General features: G+C 41.1%; 1 protein-coding gene across 8 annotated transcripts in view; it reads left to right on the plus strand.

The window, feature by feature from the left end:
* FARS2 (phenylalanyl-tRNA synthetase 2, mitochondrial) overlaps positions 1-21,505 on the plus strand; it is a 519,601-nt gene that overhangs the window by 46,139 nt on the left and 451,957 nt on the right. Inside the window, exon 1 of one of the 8 annotated variants that reach the window (XM_054557153.2) lies at positions 4,317-4,456. The exons of the other annotated variants lie outside the window; for them this stretch is intronic. The gene's annotated coding sequence lies outside the window, so the exon portion shown is untranslated. Of the gene's footprint in view, positions 1-4,316; positions 4,457-21,505 lie in introns of those variants that run through there. 8 annotated transcript variants of the gene reach the window in all.

Below are 21,505 nucleotides of genomic sequence, written 5' to 3' on the forward strand. Positions count from 1 at the left end.
TTATAAATTATCCTCTAGTGGGCTTTTTGTGCATTAGTTCTTTGGGATATTTTTTCAGAGTAGAATTGCTGTCCATAAATGGACATTTTCATAAGGTCTATGAGACATTTTGATATTTACATACACGCGTGTGCACACACATGCACAATTTACGTCGTATCATATTGTATATATTGTTTTCTGCAAGTTGCCACTAGTAATCTCAAATGTATAAAACTAACCATATACTACACGTAACATTGGGTATTATTGCTGTTTTAAGTTCATTAACTTGATAGGCAAAAAATAGCATCAAGTTTTAAATTTCTTGACTTAGTAGTGAGCGTGAGCACTTCAGCACATATTGATTAGCTACTGGATTTCCTATTTTATGAACTAATTCATCTTGGCCTTGAAGTTGTAGTGGTTAGAAAGGAGTGGCACCTGTCAGCATCTCGGTGGGGCACACAGGGCTAGGACACAAGCTGCTGTGCAGCCTCAGGGGTCAGCCTCAAGGCTCATGACCTGAGTTGGTGGAAAAGCACTTACACTGCCCACATTGCTTTAGGAAGTCAGGATCTCTCAACACTAAAGTAAATGCTTGTTTTTGACCTTACTACTGCTTCAATTTGAATTGGCAACTATTTGCAATTTATATGGGGATTTTTTAAGGACAGTAGGGAAGGTGTGAGATTTTTATGTTTATCAAATAAGATGGGTCACGGATGTGAGAATTTTTTCACTTTTTAAAAACAGCTTACTACAAAATTCTTCCTCTCTTTTTCTTATTTCCTCAATTTATTGAGTGTCTCCTCTCAGCCAGCATTCTGGGCTGAGAGAATGCCACATGCAAAGGCCTCGAGGCAAAAAAGGGAGTGATATGTCCCGGGAAGAACAATGAAGCCAGGGTGCCTGGATGTTTACAAGGAGACCTGGGTGAAGTCACAGAAGCAGGAAGGAGCCCAGTGATGCAGACATTAGTAGGTTGGGGCAAATGCTGTGGCAAATCACCAACGGGTTTGAGTTGCAGGCGTGTGATTCACAGAAGGATCACCCTGGAAAGGCAAGAGAGGAAGCAGCAACTCCCGATGGATGCCTCCTGGGGAAGCCAAGGCAAGAGGTGATGGTACCCTGCGTACTTATGCTTCCTAAACCATCTCTGGTAAAGGGCCATAAGTTTTTATTTCTAATCTGTTGTACACTGATACTGTTATAAAATACAAGAAACATGGATTACCAGAATGACCATGAGCTTGAATGTGACAGTAATGTCAAATTGCTACAAAAGTTTCTATGTACTTACTCTCGCCTTGTGTCCTTACCTTATTCATGGGCTGGTATCAGGTGGACCCCACTTTGATAGCCTTGGCTGACAATACAGCTCCAACATCTAACAATGTGTTGCATATTTTCTGTGGATCAAACCGTGGTATATGGCTATCAACTGTATTAGTTCATTTGGGCTGCTATAACAAAATATCATAAACTGGGTGATTTATAAACAATGGAAATTTATTTCTCATAGACCTCAAGACTGGGGAGTCCAAGATCAAGGGACATATTTGATGTCTGGTAGGGCTTTCTGGTTCATAGATGGCACCATCTCCCTGTATCATTATAGAAGAGGCAAGGGATCTCTCGCAGGCCTTTGTAATAAGGGCACTAATTCTGTTCATAAGGGCTTTGCCCCCGTGATCTAACCACCTCCTGCTGGCCCCATCTCCAAGTACTATCACCTTGGAGGTAAGAATTTCAATATATGAATTTGGGGGCACACAAACATTGAGTTTATAGCAACTATACCAGACAATGTGCTGTGTACAAGATAAACAGTGGGATATGAAATAAAGGTTGTCTCTGCCTTTCAGATTTTATAGTCAGGTTGAATTGGGAGAGAAGTAGATGAATATGAGGCATATATTGCAGATAGACTCTCTAGGACTTAGTAATGGATTGGATGTGGGAGATTCAAGGAGAAGGAGGACTCAAGGTTGAGAGGCAGGGATGGGGTACTCTACAGAGGGGAGAGAGACCCTTTCTTTAGACTTGGCAGGATTGTGTGAGATTCTTGTTAGTCTTGAACTTTTATCTTTTAGAGAGATGATATACTAATTTCATAAAAGCAAAATGATTAACATCCTGATGCAGATTTGAAATGACTTTCCCTGATGAAATGCTGCCTCTAGGAAGAAATCTGGGTGGCTAAGGATAAGGGTGGGGGAGTTTTGAATTTCGTACTGTGCCTATATACCTACTCAATAAAATGTGTTTTAAAATAGGTTTCTTATGACAGCCAAAATAATAAAATACCTGTGGATAAATCTGAAATAAGAAATGTGGAAGATATGTATGATGAAAACTTTAAAACACAAAGAGATTTGCTAGAAGAGTTAAATGGAAAAAGGAACAGGTTAGAAAGGAAGACAATATTGAAAGATATCAATTATTTATAAATTAATCCAATAATCAATGAAATCCTAATTTAAAGAGCAACAGAGTTTTTGTTGCTCTTGTTGTGCAGAGGAATTTGGCACAGTGATACAAAATTCATCTGGAAAAATCAAATGGTGAGAATAACTTGGAAAATTCTCCAAAAGATAAGTAATGAGGGGCAACTTGACTTACCAGATGTTAGATACATTATGAAGCTATAATAATTTAAACGTTAGTACTGAATAATTTAAGATCTTGCTACAGAAAAAGAAAAAGGCACACAGATGAATGGAACAAAATAAATGTTCAAAAATAAACCTGAAATGGACCTGAAATTAGATTATGGTAATGATGGTTTTCAAATCACTAGGGAAAGTAGATTTTCCAATAATTTTAAATGTTTAGGGAAACAAGAGTAAACAAAATGAAATATCTTTATTTCATTCTTTATACCCAAGAATATTCCAGATAGATAAAAGATTTAAACATAAAAGCATAAAGTATAATTTCTATAAGAAAACATGAGTAGATTTATTAATAATTTTGGAGTGGTGAAGGCCTTTCTCTAAGCAAGGCAAAAACCTCAAAGGTCATAAACTAATAATTGTTAGATTTCCTCATATAAAATTTAGGTTTAAGAAAAAAAAAAACCTACAAAGGCAGTCAAAAGATCAGCCACAAACTGGCAATTATTTGTAATACATGTGGCCAAGAAAGAGTTGCCAGTAACAAAAAAAACTTATAGAAATAAGTAATGAAAAAGGTCTGTCAGTCTAATACATTTTTTTTGTGTGTGCGTGTGAATTGGTAGTTTATGAAAAAAATACAAATGCTAAACACAAATGAAAATGTGCAGCTTCACTGATAATTAATGGGAAGGTATGCTAGTGAGACATCATTTTTGACCCATTTGGCAAACAATCAAACAAAAAGTAATCTAAGTACTCAGGATGGTTTGGGCAAACAGAAACTCCCTACCAAAACGTAAGGTCCATAGGCAGAGGCCCTTTTTAACAAAAAATCTATTTTACTGCTATATCCTGAAAACAGAGAAATGTAAGGGGTCAGTGAACATGTGGTGAGTGAATGAATGGCATGAAAATATTGTCCTTGGTAGAGTAAGTTGAGCAATCTCACTTGAGTGGAGTGCAGTTTAGCAATATAAAAATAAAATTCCTGTGCCCGTTTCTCCAGCAATCCCACCATTAAAAAGTTACTCTTCTGTACTTAGAAAGGTTTGCTAAAATATGTGGGCAAGGATGCTTATTTCAGCACTGGTGTCATAGCAGAAACCTGGGAACAGTCAGAACACATCAATGAGGCACTGGTTAAATAAATCATCGTGCATCCAGTTGATGATATGGTTTGTAGTTGTGCGAGTAGAGAGGATCTGTATGTGCTGTCAGAGAGGAAATTCCAGTGCATTTTGTTATTAAGTAAAAAGCAAGATGTGGTACATGACCCTGTTTGTGTTAAGAATCAAAAGGAGTATGTTTTACTGATAGATTAAACAGATGCTGTGCAAGATGTGGTACATGACCCTGTTTGTATTAAGAATCAAAAGGAGTATGTTTTACTGATACATTAAATAGATGCTGCAGGGGTTCCCTCAACCCCTTCAAAAGGGATCACAGGAAACTTTTAGGAAAAGTCGCAAAAGCCACTGAATTGGAGATACAGAAGGGGGTCCTATTTCAGTCACGTGTGTGTGTGTGTGTGTGTACATTTGGCATGTTTTATTATTCTCATTATTTTTAACTCAACAGTTATCTGAGTATGAGGTTACAGAACTTTTCCCTCTTCTTACTTCTGTGTATTAAAACAGGCATACACCTGCAAGACCCTAATAAATGTTCCTTAGAAAAAAATTTCCATGAAATGTTCTTTATTTGTTGACTGTGGTATTGGCCTCAGATCAAATTATTTGTCCTGTTTTCTTTAGATATATGAAGCTGTCTGAAGATTGAGAGTTTCTCAGTTTTTGACCTGGGTGTCTTATTTAGCTAAGACTAGGACCATGTGCCTCTTTTTTTTGGCATGGAGGGTAAGTAAGAGCGTAATGGTTTGTACTTGTTGGGAAGAAGCAGCTCATGTTTGGATCTAGCTGTCAAAAATGAGAGATAAAAAGCCACTCACAGATTCCTTTGTTCCACAACTGTAATGTATTTCTGATTCACATTGATATATTAATTGTGGTCTCAAGTGAATTTGCCCATTGTAGGTTTGTCTGGGGGAGTGTAAGTTAGTTTAAATAACTTTCCATGCATCGTAGAATCTTCGGTATGTTGAAGGGTTTTATGTAATACAAACATATTCATCCACAAACCATATTTAGACACATAAAGCTCCTTGATTTCTAATGAACTTTTTGCATCTGTAGAATGTCTGAAACTTACAAATAATCTAGGAACAAGCAAATAACTTGGGGCCATCTTCTGAAAGTGATTCAGATTATGAATTAAGCTGCAGTCCTTTTGAATGTGTCTTTAACTCAAAAGGTTGGCAGTTTAATTCATAGCATTCGTTTATCCTCAGAAATTGAAGTATAAAAATTTTAATAAGAATTTATTTTAGGCTTTGCTTACTATTAACCTATAACTCTCATAGCTTATGTCTGTGTAGTATTTTTTGTGTTTCAGAAGGCCTTTTGTATACACTCTCACTTAAACTTCGTAACAACCCTGAGAAGTAGACTGGGAATTTTCTTTATTATCTGAGGACTTACTGTTTGATATTTGAGGACAATATTGCCAGCTTAGAGAATACGTTAACAATGGTGCTGAAGATTAGACTAAGACAGCAGAAAAAAGGAAATATCAAAACTTCAAAGATTTAACTCATCTCTAGCCACTGGGAATATGCTTATGGAGGAGGGTTTTGAAAAGTAGGGTTATTCCCAGTGTGTATTAGAAAGTGTAGGGCTCTCTCTTCTTGCCTTCTGTTCTGCGCTCTTGTTCCCTAAAGAAGTGCCTCTCAGATTTTCAAGACCACAGTGCTAAGTATCAATTATAAGGAGTCCAAGCAGGACTCAAATAAGAATTTGAGTGCCCAGTATGTACAAGCACTGTAGCAAGTGCTGGAGGCACAGTGTTGAATAGCAAAGACACAGCCCTTTTTTTTTTAGGAGCTTATATCTGGGGCTTCCTGTTGGTGACTTGTGGTGACGGTGGACACGTTCCTGCCCCCAAAGAATCTGCCAAAGGTCAATGGGCAGTCCCAATACCTTGTGTTCAGTGATATAATAGGGGATGTATGAATTGCTGGAGAGCACATAGCTATGGCATCAAATACAAATTTGAGGACTCTGGGGTGGGAGAGGGAGAGGGAGAGAGAAAAAGTGTGTGGTGGTACTGCAGAGCAACCTAATCAGCAAAGTACAACCAACCAACACCCCCTAACACAAACTTCAGTGTTGTTTACACATATAGTGGTTCATTGAAAGATCAACAGATAATGGCTTCTTAAAGGATCATCTGAATTTGTTGTTAGAAAATCACCTGCCCCTTGTCATCAGGCTGGGGTGTGCTACCACATTCTCTATGCAGATCGCAGGTTGTCTGTCTGCTGAAGGCTGTCCATACTCAGACTACCATCAGCTAGTTCTAGCTTCCCAGTTACTTCTGATTTACTGCTGGCTTTATAGTTTACTCTTTAGCTCCTCTGTCGTACTTACTGCATAAAAGCTCATTGATGCAGGGCCGTACCTTATCATTTTAGCTGATTCCCGGCTGTCTTCCCTCATTACACATCACAACTTTCACAACACAGATCTGCATTTATTGCCATCTAATAGATCTTTTCCTGATTGGTAACTTCATATGGATTTCTCCAGTAGGCAGTTTTTGTTAGGGAATTTTTTTAGAACTCTACTGTAAATTGAGTTGAGCTATTTTGGGAAGGAGATTTGCACAAGACTTAACAGGGGAGAAGTGTTCGGAGGGAGGGAACAGCCTAGGTGGAGCCTTAGATGTAAGAAAGCATAAGAAAGTATTGAAAACAGGGAAATGATTTTTATATGTGGTGAAGTGGTAATAGGTGAGCCTAGCTAGAGAGGTAAGTCATTGGTTTAGTGGTTCCTAAACTTTGCTGCACAATGGAGTCGCCTGGGAATTTAGAGAAAATTAAATTTAAAATAAAATAAAATAAATAACCTCCCAATCCCTGGCTCCTCCCCACCTCCTGTGCCCCAGACATTGTGACCTAATCGGTATGTAGTGTGCCAGGGCATTGGGAATTATAAAAGTTTCTCAGATTACAATGTATAGCAACATTTGGGCACCTCTGAGCCAGTTTATTAAGGGTCTTACGAGTTATACTAAAGCATTTGGATTTTATTCAGAGAGGGATTTATGGCATCGAGGAACCACTGAAAGTCTTTAACCAGCAGATCTGTAAATTAGAAAGATCATTCAGATTGCTTTGGTGAAAATGGATCGAGGAGTCTAAGACTGGAGGCAGTGAAACCAGTTGAGGGTCCCTGAAGGTTAAGGTGGGCTGATGGAGGAGGGAGTGGCAGTAGAGTTGGAAAGAGGCAGATGGATACCTGGGATATTGAAGAGGTGGATTCAGCAGAACTGTTTATGGATGGCGTAGGTGTGATGGATGGGATGGGTGTGTGGGGGTGGAGGAGAGGGATGAGTTGAGCTTAGGTGGGTGGGAGCAGGGAGAAAGGGATGATCCCGGGAGATTGTTTCCTTGTTTCAGTAGGGGTCACTCTAGCAGACCTGCTGAACCAAGGTGACCAAGTTATACTAGTTTCTCCTTTCAAGAGGTAGCTGAGAAAATCCATCAGTTGTTTGCTGAGCACTTACCTTATATGATAAACTGCCTATGGTCTGTTTTCTTCCAGGCAGAGGTGATGTCTTGTTCCTCCTCAGTTTGAGTGGGTGTTTTTTCCTCTAATGATTAATCATCTTGTAGCTCATTTGCATGAGACATCTGTGACCTTGATAAAGGGGAATTCTACTCACACTTGTGACCCACGCAGGTCCTGGTCGATATGGGGTTACCACTGGCTCAGTGGCCTCCAGAGAACTTCAGATCTCTTGTGCAAAGAATGAGAGATAGTTGGGGAAATACAGATTTCATTACTCTTTCATGTAATTGAATTGGAAATGTATCTCACTTTTATCTGAAAAGTTCTTGGAGAAATGTGAGGCAAATTTTATGTAGCAATCGAGTGTTCTTTGAGAAAGAAATACAACCTCTGTAACAAAAGTTCAGTTGTGTTCTCTGTTTAGGAAAATCCAATATAAAAAAATCTGAATTTACAAAGCACGCACATTCTGGGTAGAGGTAATTGGTGGTTGATGATTTTGGTAATGAATTTTTGGCTTTGTGAAAAGATGTCCTTTGAGAATCTTTTGTAAAGTAACTTTTCTATGTTCTTTAAGTGAGTTGGATTTTAGGAATAAACTTTTGGAATAAGTAACAGCCTATCTGGGTATTATAATGTATGTAATCTACTATTTATTGTTATGGGAATCTTGGCCAAGGATTAGGAAGGGTTAAGACCCGTTTGCCCCCACATAATGCTAAAATGTCAGAGAAAGGGAGTCTTCTTCCTTTATGTATACACTGTCTAGCCTTTCCCCATTAACGTGGCTTTGGTGTAAAGTTTTCCCATCTGCTTCCTTGCATGCAGCGCCTAAAGAACTCCACGGTGAAATCGAATCCCTGTGTGTGACATTTTGGTCTGTTGACATAAGTGTAATTCTAAAGTCATAAACTGTAATGAAATTCACCACAGATTTACCTAGGTAAGCAAGTAAGTTTTGAAGCCAAAAATCACAAGAGTAAATGGGAAATTCATTTGATGGTGAGAAAAAGGAGCAAGGAGAAATGATCAAATCACAATCTAAAAACCAAACAAAACCCATCTACAACCTGGAAATCAGCAAGTTTTTCCCAAAACACCAACATCTATTCTTGCCAACATGTTATTTTGAAAATAATGTTTGTTTTATTTCTAAAGGGTATATTGATTTCTTTTTCTTTCTTTTTTGGGAGAAGAAAGGAAGGAATAGACGACAGCAGAATACCTAACACATTTGTGATGGGCTGGTTATAAATGCATGTTCAGAGGCAAATAACCATGATAAACTACCATCTAGGAAACTGCTTTATTTAAATGAAGTCATTTCCGTCCTGCTACCTTACAGGGCATGAACAAATGAGTTGTGCGTGAGGAAGGGAGAAGCACATAGTGCTGATGCTCACTGTGTCATCTTGCAGGGGCTTCATTATGGAGAGGTATGCCGATGGTGCTCCAGACAGCCTAACTGGCAGCCCGAGCTGACTAACGGAGCCATCTGCATGTTGGCTGACATCTGGTTTTAGAAGTTATTTATAAAGAAAGGATCGTTATAATCAAAACAGCCAGAGAGATTTTAAATGTCAGATGTGCTGGGAAAGATTCACTTAGGGTGACTGGCACTGTAGGAAGGATTAGCAGTTTCTCTAAATGCTTGTTGTGCGGAGTGCATTTCTCCTGTGTGTAAATAGTACTTTAAGACAGCATGTTATAACAAGGTATTTGAAACAAACATATGTTTTGGAAATTATGAACATTGTAAATGTGGAGGACTGTAAGACTACCCGAATGACACATTAATAAGCCAAAATATTAATGAGACAACATGTAAAGAGCTTGAACATCTGTACTCTTGTCCTAGCAATAAGTGAAAAGGCTGAGCAAAGTGAAAATCAATGACTCTTCCTAGACCCACGGGAGAACTGAGGTGACAGGGTAAACTGCTGCACTGAGAAATGGAGAGAGGATACCTGGAATGATAGGTGACGGGAAACAGAAGTCCAGGAGCAGAATCCCACCCCGACCCCTATACTAGTGGGAACAGATAAGCTATAATTGACGAATTGCTGGGGGCCCAGCATGCACTGGCTTTGAGAGTTAAAGACTGTGGGGCCCAGAGCCGCCACACTTTCATGAATTTTACTTCCAGGAGTCTCACCAGTGTCTGACAAAAATCCCACTTGTTTCTGGCAGAGGGAGGGGGAAAGTAACCATTTTGAAATACATCCACAACAGGCTTTTCTCTTTAACAAAAGCCTCCTCTCAAACTACTTACCAAAGCCCAGCAGACTTAGCTTTTATCAGAGTCTTAACTGACCCAAGGGATGGGAAATGCCCAGCTCTTGTCCCCTTCTAGCCTTCCTGTCTCCATTAAGGGGGAAAAGTAAAGCTAAGACCCACTTGTAAAGGGCACAGCCCAGTAGCTAATCACACTCACCTCCTCTCACACTCACCTCCTCTCACACTCGCCTCCACATCAGTTAGGCTCTTGTGTGGTAACAAGGGATTACAGTGAAAAGTAATGCAAGGGTTAAAGGAGACCAGACAAGAAGACTGTAGGAAATTTTAGCCTCTGGCATCTACAGTTACAGCAAACAGTAAAAACAGCTAACTCCTACCCATATAAACATAAAACCTCACACCAAAAGCCTATTTACCTCAGTTCTTTCACATAATAGGTTCTGTCTAGTATTCGACAAAAAATTACAAGGCATGCTAAAAGGCAGAAAGCACAGTCTGAAGAGACAGAGCAGCCCACAGGCCCAGACTCAGGCAGTGGTTTTTGAATTATCAGAGCAGTAATTTAAAGTAACTAATATTAATATGCTAGGGGTGCTAATGGAAAAAGGGGGAGCATACAAGTGCTACTGCAGCTCAGACTGAGTTCTTGGCTTTCCTGTAAACATAAATTAATACCAGGCCAGGCTGCATGTGGTGGTTCATGCCTGTAATCCCAGCACTTTGGGAGGCTGGGGCAAGAGGATTGTCTGAGCCCAGGAGCTTGAGACCAGCCTGGGCAACATGGCAAAACCCGATCTCTACAAAAATACAAAAATTAGCTGGGCATGGTGACGCGGGCCTGAAGTTGCAGCTACTCGGAACGCTGAAGCGGGAGTATCTCTTGAGCCCAGGAGGTCGAGACTGCAGTGAGCCCTGATTATGCCAGTGTACTCCAGCCTGGGCAACAAAGCAAAGACCCCATCTCAAAGAAAAAAAAAAAAGGAAAAATTAATACTAGCCAAACAAATTTTTCTTAGACAAGGTTTAGTAGGCTTGCGGCTTGAGGAGCAGTTGCAAGGGAGCAGCGTCCAGGAAACGGGTCCCTGTGCTCTCTCTCTGGAGGGCTTTGCTCTTGTAATTTTCAGGAAGTTGAGGCGGGGAAAGGAGCAACGTATAGGCTTGTAGAGGTGGGGAACTTTTCACACCGGTGCAGTTCATGGGTCACGTGTCTCATTAGCCTGTTAAATCTCCACCCTTGGGTCTGATTTTTAGTATTATAACAAGACAGGTTGGGCGCGGTGGCTCACTCCTGTAATCCCAGCACTTTGGGAGGCCAAGGCGGGATGATCACGAGGTCAGGAGTTAGAGACCTGCCTGGCCAATATGATGAAACCCCGTCTCTACTAAAAATACAAAAATTAGCTGGGCGTGGTGGTGGGCGCCTGTAGTCCTAGCTACTTGGTTGGCTGAGGCAAGAGAATTGCTTGAACCCGGGAGGTGGAGCTTGCAGTGAGCCAAGATTGCACCACTGCACTCCAGCCTGGGCGGCAGAGTGAGACTCTATCTCAAGAAAAAGCAAACAAGCAAAACAAACAAACAAACAAAACCCAACAAGATAATGAGGAAAAACTTGGTGGAAGGTCAGTGCTGGAGTCCTTCTTGTCTTTAGCTGGCTGGATCTGGTCAGGTTTTTATCAGGAGTGCCAGAGTCTCACTATGTTACCAGCTGAGGATAGTTGTCCAGATTCTTGGCATCTTAAAGAGTTGGACAAAAAGCACAAACAAAGCAAGGCAGCAAAAGCAGAGATTTATTTTAAACGAAAGTACGCTACACAGAGTGGGAGCTGGCTCCACCAAGTGGCTTAGGCTCGGTTGCAGAATTTTCTTGGGTTTAAATACTCTCTAGAGCTTTCCCATTGGCTCACTCTATGCAAATGAAGTAGCTGCCCACGACCAGTCTGATTGGTTGTGGGAGGGGAAGAGTAGGTCCGCAACCAGTCTGATTGGTTGCAGGAGGGGACCAATCAGAGGTACTTTCATTTCCAACAGCCAGTCAGCAACTGCCATGCAGAAAAGGGCGTGGTTGAAAAGGAAGTAACCTCTGATATCCAGTCAGCCTGCATCGGCCTTAGGTTCCCTGCCTCCCTACCCTATTCTCCTGTCTCAGCTTCAGCAACCTGGGAAGAAGTAACTCAAAGAGATAAATGGTTAGGTTCTTTCTTATGGTTGGGAATTCTGCTTGGTCAGCTATGTTAGGAGGGGTTGTTAGAGTAGACAGCTATCCAGAAATGAGCAGGTGGAGAGGCCCCCTGTACCCTCCCAGGAATGTCAGGTGACCATCAGGTGATAGTCAGGAAGTTGTTATACTGTCTCTCTAAAATAATAACTGGTCACTACTGGTGCCAGGGAAAGGCAGTCTCCCAATAGATAGAGGACACCTGAGCTGTTGATGAGCAGCTTCCTGATAAGATCTCAGGAGTTGGGCAAGTGGGCTCCAGCATCCACACTAAGAGGTAAAATGATGGAGTTTAGCTGGTATATAGCCTTTCTGTAGGAACACTCGACTGGTAAGGGAAAAATGCCTCAAATGAGCATGTGCACAACTTCAGGAAACACATTATGCATGTGGCCCCTCCCAAGTGCTGGCAGGCCACTGCGTTTGCAGACAGCCCACCCCAAGGAAAAATTAAGGGAGGAGAAATGCCAACTTCGGACCATGCCAATGTATAAAGGCCCAAGTCAAGGGTGTGACAGTGCTCATGGATCTCTCAACTTGCCTACTTGACCCTCTTCCAAGTGTCCTTTACTTCCCTCTGTTCCTGCTCTGAAACTTAATACACTCTCACTCCTGCTCTAAAAGTTGCCTTGGTCTCTCACTCTGCCTTATGCTCCTTGGCGGAATTCTTTATTCTGAGGAGGAAAGAATCGAGTTGCTGCAGATCTCTATGGATTAGTTGCTGGTAACGGGAAGCTTTCTGCTACCTGACTTGGATCAGCTTAAAGGGAGGCAAGAAGGTAGGGGTGGGAAATTCCTAAGCAGGAAAGCATTCAAGATGTGGCCAGACTGCTTCTAACAACCTATACTTAGATGTGGGAACAAATAAATGACTGAAAGTTGGGATTTATAATTAGAAGGGAAGCAGAGTGTAAAAGTTTGGAAAATTTGTACTCTGCCCATGTGGGAAAGAAACAAAAAGCAAGTGCTTTCCAGAAGATGTTCTTCAGAACACACAATGCTTGGGATAATGCCACTTGATAAATAGATCCCAAGGTCAAGTTGGTGCAGAAAATGCAAATGTCCATCGTGACTCTAAAAAGGAGAAGAGTCCATGGGTTTCCAGAAGGTTTGGGCAACTTTTCACTTGAGCATCTGGAGAAACTGGGCACACCTTGGGAAACACCTTTCCAGTGTTCCAGTGGCATGGATGCTCCCTGGCTGGTCTAACAGATGGATCTCCCTGAAGATCTGCTGCTCTCCAGAGAGATCAACACAAGCTAGAAGCAGCTGGAGGGAGGGGCTGCAGAAGTATTAATGATGGGAGGCCAAAAAACAGAGTAAGAGGAGTTGTCCAGTTGACTGAGGTTCACCTTTGCTGACTTCCCATCCAGTCGTTCTGTGCTGGGGACCAAACCCTTCAGCTCTCCAAGTGCCAGCTTTCTGCTGTGGCTGAAAAGCAGCTGCTTCTTTCTTTCCTCCTTTGCATTCTTTGGACCACTTAAGGTGGTACTGGGACTTGCATGAATTTTAACATCAACATTTATTTTCATAGCTGGAATATTGGTGGGAGAAAGTAGGAATTCTTGATAGGGAGAGGAGAAGTTAGAAAATGATGTATTTTGCTACCTCAAGCCTTGAGAAAGTGGTGCTTTCTAAGACTTTAGTTGTCAGTGTCAAAGGCAGTTTGTTAGTTCATTTAAGCTGCTATAATGGCAGCAGCATAACATGAGTGGCTTTTGAACAACAGAAATTTATTTCTCACAGTTCCAGAGGCTGAGAAGTCCAACACCAGGGCACCAGGAGATTAGGTGTCTGGTGAGGGCTCATTTCTCATAGATGGCACTTTCTACCTGTGCCCTCATATGGTGGTTGTGGGGGCCAAGGTAACTCCCTGGGTCCTCTGTTATAAGAGCATTAATCTCATTCATGAGGGCTCTGCCATTTAGACCACAGCAGGAAGCTGGCTGAATTTTGCAAGAGAAAGTTACATAAGATTCGTCTCTCAACTATATTGGAAATGTCAGGGTTACCAATGAGGGCAGGTCATTTAGAAAGGATCTGACCTTCTCTTGGACATCAAAGCAATAAAAAAAGTTATAGATTTCTCCGATTCCATAAAGCCTTTGTTCTTGGGTCACTTGTACAAAGTGATCATTGCCCCAGTTACTCTCCTGATGTCACTATGTACCTTCCAGTTGTTAATTTCAGTAACTATTTGACTTGTGTTTTTCATGATGCTGAGACTTCTAAAATCCTATGGGTAAAAAGATCTTTACACGTGATGGCAGATGGTGCATTGGGCTTGATGTGTTCTTGCACTGTTTGTAGACGTAGCCTCTAAGGTAGATCTAGAAGGATGGGTGGGACTTCTGCATGAAGAGGGGAGGAAACAGTGTGAGCAGAGGGTGGAGTGTGGCCTGTGGGATGTGTTGGGGGAAGCCTTCCTGTGTTTATTTGTCTTTCCCTCTTGTCATAATTTGAGTGTGGCCTCTGTGCCTTGTAGGAGACAAGGTTAGGACTGTGCAGGGGTGAAGAGGTGAGGGTGTTCAGACAGGGTCATTTGCACTAAGCTTTGTTGTATCTACTTCATCCCCATTCGGTAGGTGTCTTCTATGTTTAACTCATATCCTAGTGTCATTTTTCATCCATATAGAAGTGTACCATATAAAGTGCTTAAAAGATTGTCTCTACAATCAAATCTGGTTAAATGTGGGAACCTCCAGATGCTACCCTTTCCTTCTTCATCCACTAAATCTGCCTTATATATTGATTGCTTTTAGGAAGTCAAGTAGCTGTTTCCCGGAATCTTTAGTAAAGATTAACTAGATACTTGATCACCTGCTTTCACATGTGTGTTATGACACACACAGAGTAGAGCTATTCAAAATTTATGGTATGGTGGGACATAAGTTATGTCTTACATTATTTTCAACCAGCTCTTGGTGCTAAAACCTTTTGTAGATGAGGCTGGTTTGAAGCAAGAATTGAAGGGCAGGTTCATTTATTCACCACATGCTATTGGTACCTGTTATATTTTAGGTATTGCTAGAGAAAGAACAATAATGGTGACCAAAAACAAACACGTGTTTACAATGTGATGAGGCAGGCAAGCTTTCATCAAATAGTCACATAAATATAAATTTAACACGGGAGGCAACCTAAATGTCCAATAGGGAAATGATAAAATAAACTGTCATTTTGTTTTGGCTTAATGTTAGGTAGCCACTGAAATTGTTTCCAAGAATTGTAAAATGATTTTAATAACACTGGATAGTTAAAAAAGTTTGATTATAAAAGTACGGAGTATAATCTCTCTTTTATAAAACAAATTCATGTTTGTCAGTGTATAGAAAAGTTCGTTATGAACCACAATGAAGAGTGTTTATCCCTGGTGATATGATGAGGAAGCATTGAGCATGTTCTCATTAAGGAGTAGTTTTTTTTAACCAGAATGAAGGCAGATTGTTTCCATTGGCTGAATTTACAATTAAATGCATTGAATGCATTAAGTGAGGAACTGAAGCTTTACCATGTATTCTTTTTCTTTCTTTGGTTTGTTTCCTTTTGGTTATAACAGGGTGGGAAGTAAGGTGAGGGTTCTGGAGGGCTCATCTTCTTGAGTGGGACCCTTGGTGTTCTGGTGAAAGCCGTCACACAGAGGGACAGTGGGGCTTGCAGAGATGTGACCTTTGGGCACCAATTCCCTTTTATTGCCTGCCTAAGCAGGATTCACCTTCCTCTGTATGGTGTTTATTTTGGTTTTGATTTTGTCTGCTGTTTTGAAACACAAAAACTTGTGTTCAGAGGGAAAGCTTTAGAAATGCTTCCAGTGATTATTAGAGTTTGGTGAGTGAGTATTCCTGGACATCTGATTACCCTCTTTGTTATTGATTAATACATGGATTGTTCTGATTAGTTTCATCATTTCACAGCGATAGCTCCCATCTTCAGTCCTTACCAAAAACGATTGTTTTATTTGAAAGCTTTCTTTTGGAAGCAACTAATGCATTATTACTTTTATCAATTTAATAACAATTAAATCTGTGTTTTCAGGTTTTAATCATTTTTTATTAAGCATCCATACATTTTGAGGGGAAAATTAAAAATAATTATTTTGGAAGTACTCATATACTCATAGAAATAGATATTGGATATTGTAGGGCATATAATTTATATTTTAAAAGATGCAAAGATTCTAGATTTTTCTCTGATCTGTAAAATTTTCCCTCTCAAAAAAGTTTTTCTTTGTTTGTGCTCCATAATTTATTTATTTTAAAGACCCACTGGGTCATTTAAAGTGAGAGAGCTTTGTTGGACTGAGGATAATAGTGCATAAACCTGTCTTTTATGACATCTTGGACTTAACCTTCTTTGCACAATAGAGACACAGAGGGTTGGCCTTAGGAAGCCTGGGTTGTTTTTGTATTATGGCTCGAGAGATGCTGGAAAAACCTCCTACTGCTTTCCTTGTACCTCAGATTATACAATTAGAGACTTAGGCTTTTAAGTCTTGACTTTTCATTATGAGTTTCTGTTAAAATATGGCAATTAGGGTGTAAAGGAGCTGCCATCCAGAATCTTACCAAGGTTTCCACCACCAACTGAGAGGACAGAATAGAATGACCCAGTGGTGGAAGGACTCATTCCTGCTGGGCCTGAGGGAAGAGCTGGAGGGAAGCTGGCTTCCTCAAGGACTTTCCAGAGCTGATCCTGGTTCTGTAGTTGACAGAGCAGGAGTATCACCATCTTGGACAAGCACTGTCATTTAAAAATTACCCTTGATCAAAAACCGCCTAAATCCAAAGGGTATCACCCTAATGGCTAAGGTCAGCATGACCATAAACCACAAATAACATCTTCAACCAGAAACATTCCAAACTCCTCCCTGACCAGAGACAATTATAGCCCCAAGATAACCTCCCTCCAGCTGGGAAGATGCCAGCCCCCAAGATAACTTCCCCTCCTCCCAGAGACATTCCAACCCTGCTGTAAAACTTTTCCCTCACATGGAAACATGCCAAGCTTGTGATAAGCCCCCTCACCCTAAAACCAATATATACTCTTAGCCTGTAAGAGAAAGTGCTCCTGACCGAAATCAGCCAGAAGCACCTCTCAGGTTTTATCTGAAGTAAACCGATCTTTAACTGTCAAGCCGCCATTCGTGTTTCTTTCCTCTTATTTTAACTCTTACAGTAGTGACAAACTCTATTGTATGGGGCTGTAAAATTATTTAGAAGAGAGAGGATCATGCATATGCATTTCACCTGCTTGAAACTGGTTGGGAATTTACTTCTGGGATTTTTTTGTTTGTTTTGCTTTATCAATTGATTTATAATCTATTTCACCTTTCTCTTTCCTTACTTGCCAATTACTGGTCTTTTTAGGGATTGTGGTATTATTGTGGGGAAGAGACTATTTGCTTTTTTTTTTTTTTTTTTTAACTAAGACATTGGTTACAATTCCATCCTACTATTCTGGGAAAATGTGGATCCCCCCCACCTTTCAACCATCATCCCTTTCTTTTCTCACTTATTGCTCTGCTTCTTGCAAGTTTTTGGAAAATGTCAGTGAAGAAACAGTTGAGCCCTTTTGTGAGGTAAATTTCCATTTACCAATGTGTGAACAGTACACATACTCCAAGCATAAATATACAATAAACAGTGTTTGAAAAAACTCAGCTGTTTACTACCACAACTTGATGAAATGAACAATGGACTCAAGCCTTTCCAGGCTTGCCTGGCAGCCCCTGAGTCTCAGTCCCCTTCTAGGAAGAAGTGCCCCAAGGTCACTGTGTACTTCACACCGTGCAGGGAGGAAGAGTCACGTGGCTCTCCACCAAGAACAGATCCCATCCCTCCTCTGTCTCATCTCTGCCTCCTGAGAGCATCATGTTGAGAGACATGCCATCCCTGCTGCAGGAAGGAGTTTGTTAGCAAGCTCTGGCAAGCACATCTGGTTCCTTGTACTTCTATGTACCTCATGGTGGCAGATTTTGAGAAATTTCACCATTTATCAAAAAGGCTTTCAGTGTTTAAAACATTCCTTTTTGGTTTTGTTCAGTCTTTTTAGTTAGGAGGGAATGGCTGAACATTGCTTGGCTACTCCACAGATGCACGGCAGAGCAGCTCCTTCTGGATCCCTCACCCCCTTGTAAGCTGGGAGCTCCGGTGGGTGCTTCTCAAATCTACCTTCTCTTCCTGAGTCAAAGGGGAGAGGAACTGCTGACATCCTGTGAGCCAGAGCACCTGAAGCAAATCCATTTCCAGCTTGAATAGCGTAGGTGAGGAAATTGCCAGAGCAATGCATCACTAATTTTGCTCCCTGGTGCTAAGTGCACCTAGCGGGCATGCTGAGTACTTCCTCCTCCTGCCATCCAGTGGCGGCAGGGACTGGCATGGTTCCCAGTGCTTTGCTGCCTGGGCTGCCTGTCTGTGCAGGGGCCGGTTTCAGCTGTGTGCAGCCTCCAAGCTTCACGCACAAAGGATCACTTAGTTGCTGAAGAGCAGAAGCCACAAACACCTCTGGTAGTATATTGTAGGGCCCAGTAATCTTCCTACAGCTGAAGCAGCAGGCTCCTAAACAAGTATCAGGTAGAATTACTTGCATCCGTTATCAAGCTAGCCATGAAAAAATGGTGTACTTGTTTATGAACATGCCTCAATTTATCCTTTTTGATGAAAATGTTAAATGATTATTTTTTTCTATTATTAAGTTTCATAAGGAAGCATGAAAGAGAAATTACCAAATATTTGCAATACATATGATGGATAAATTGATGAGAAAACAACATGGTAGTAGTAAAATGTCAAGGATTGGCTGTTAAAAAAAGTAAGTACCAAAGTTGGATAAAAAAATTTTAAGCATCACTAATAAATAAATATGAAGGCATACATTTTTAAGCATCAGATTGGCAGAGATGGAAAATCTCACAATACACCATGTCAGGAAGGAACTGGGAAAAGTGCCTTCTCATATATTGTTGATGGGGGCATCTATACGGACAGTGTTTATGACAATGTTTGGCAATGTGTGATGACAGTTTAGAATATGCACACTCAATTTCTGACATAAGAACTTCTTCTTAACTCATCCTAAGATAAACGGACAAACCCCAAAGGAGACTGGCCCCATATGGCTGAGTGCAGCGTTATTTATTTCTTGTGCTGTCAGTGGAGAGCCTGCTTTGCCTCCTGTTCCCTCTGATGTGCAACTCACTGGATTTAGGGCTTATTCATAGCCCCAGAGCAAGCTCAAGGCACCCGGCTAGTGACTGAAAGGACATTTCTTTTGTTCTGGGTAGAACAGTCACAGATTCTAGTGCAGGGGCCCTGACACTTGGTGAGGAGCATCCACTTTGTCTTTCCCTGAAGCAAATCATTAACATCCAGCACACAGCAGTTGTGTCAGCTCTGCAGACAGAGGCTGGCCCATGTGGCTGCTGTCCCCAGGGCTCGGCGTCCCTGCTCTGAGATCCACCTGCAGGTATTTAGCCAGGGCAGGTCTGGTCTCCTGCACTGACTGGCACCAGCCAGGATTAGAGACTGAGTGGCCTGGGGCTCCCTCCTGTGTCACCTTCATTAAAGCTTCGAGTTCCAGGAGCAGCAGCCTTCTCCTTCCACCCTCTTCAGGAACACCACTGGAACCCGGTGGCCATTTGGGTGACCCGATGCCCTCACAGCAGCAGGGTTTGCTCCATCGTCATGAATGGCATCTCCATGTGCCAGTGTCATCAGATGGTCAGAGTGGGCTATGGGGAGCATGGGGCAGTTGTGCTGTGGATTTTTTTTCTAGAGGCAATATTTAGAATTAGAAACCTATTTACATACACTTAGCATTAATTTACATATAATCCTCTAATAACTTCAAATACTCTTCTATTCAACTAATTAGTGCAGCTAACCAGTGTTGTAGCCCAACTCAGCATTAAGGACATTAAACATGTGAATTACTGAATAGATTTGTAAAACCGTAATCATGGTAATAGTAAATCAGCTTAGGTCGCTCACAAATGCAGCTGGCAATAGCTGCTCCTTAGCCGTGATTCCTTACGCTGGAGTGATAGCTCAATTAACAAATTCCAGGGGAATTGTGCCTTCATAACTTTTGGCTGAATTAGCCTTCCCCCTAACAGAAAAGGAAGGAAAAGAAATTAACATTTATTATCTTTCATTTTATAGGCCTGTGCTAATGCTAACAGTTATTATTCTACTTTAATTCTGCTGTTCAATACAAAGTCTACATTGTTTATCAAATTGGTTTATGAAGAGTTGAAACATCTAGGAAAGGCTATACTATAGATTTTGGAGATTATGTGAAACTTGCCTGATAAGGTTGGGCTGTGTCCCCACCCAGATCTCATCCCGAATTGTAGCTCCCATAATCCCCACGTGTCATGGGAGGGACCTGGTGGGAGGTAATTGAATAATGAGGGCAGGTTTTTCCATGCTGTTCTTGTGATGGTGAATATGTCTCATGAAATCTGATGGTTTTGTAAAAGGAAAGTTCCCCTACACACACTCTTGCCTGCCGCCATGTAAGATATACCTTTGCTTCTCCTTTGCTTTCTGCCATGATGGTGAGGCCTCCCCAGGCATGTGAAACTGTGAGGCCATTAAACCTCTTTTTCTTTATAAATTACCCAGTCTGGGGTATGTCTTTATTAGCACTGTGAGAACAGACTAATACATTGCCCTTAGGGTTTACCACTGGAGCTGAGTTTATCTTTCCCTCCTTTTCTCCTTGCTTACCCTTTATCCTGGAGTGAGTAGTCTACCACCTGCCTCACTTGAGAATAGATAGTACAAGAAAGGGGACAACTCAACCCGCTCTGCCACTGACCCTGTGTTGACTTCCACTTGATGGGTTCCACTGGACGTTGATATCGTCCTGCACATTATTAAAATGACATGCTGACTACTGGTGTGTACAGATGACTTTCAATACCCTTTGGGGAAATTGTACCCCTTCATAGGTTTTGCGAAGAGTAGGAAGACCGGTTGTCAAACAGTAAAAGAGTACCTGCAATTCATGTCATTCTTTGCATTCACCTTAAAATACTGATCTTAATCGATTTTTGTTAACTAAATGTATACCTTTTGTTTTTGTTGCTTTTAAGTCATTTATTCATTTAGAGTCTACATGTTAGCTTTGGTTTATTTTTAAGGAATTAGGAAAATATTTTAATTTTAACAAGAGAATGCTCAGTCTCCCTCCTTGTTTACCCTTCCCTCCAAAGCACTATTGCCCCTGTTGGTTGAGAATGTTGGTCTAGGGAATAATTTTGTATCCTTTATAATTTTATGGTTATGCTCTCCCATGAGTTTTAAGCATGAATGATACAAAGTTAGGGGGTTTTGTTTGTTTTTTTGTTTTTAACACTAAGACCTTGAAATAGGCTCCTCATTAGCAGTGTCATGTCATGAAAGATGAACAGCTTGAGATTCAGGAGACCCAGGTTCTGGCTGAGCTCTGTGCCCCTGAGCTCCCGTATGATGGGGGGCAATCTCTGCCTCTGTTTCCTAAGCTGGTCCGTCATGTTTCCTTTGGTCCATCATGTCTCTGACATCCACCAAGGCTACATCTTTTCATTGGTGTTACTGTGTGGTTTGAAGGATAACTGATGGCTGTGTATTTATGGTATCTCAGTGACTCCTACCTTAACACTGTTGACTTTTAAGATTTCATGGCAAATTGAGTTACGAATCTTTTCCTAGCAAGAAGGCCTTATAAGTAAGAGGTCCTTAAAAATAAAATAAAAAAACCTAACTTGTAGACTTTTTCTCTGCAGCGCCATGTGATGGAACCTTCTGCTTTTAACTTGTTAATAATGGAGTTATTTCTTA

Source organism: Pongo abelii, chromosome 5 (assembly GCF_028885655.2).
Source record: "Pongo abelii isolate AG06213 chromosome 5, NHGRI_mPonAbe1-v2.0_pri, whole genome shotgun sequence".
In the NCBI taxonomy this organism is placed as follows: Eukaryota; Metazoa; Chordata; class Mammalia; order Primates; family Hominidae; genus Pongo; species Pongo abelii.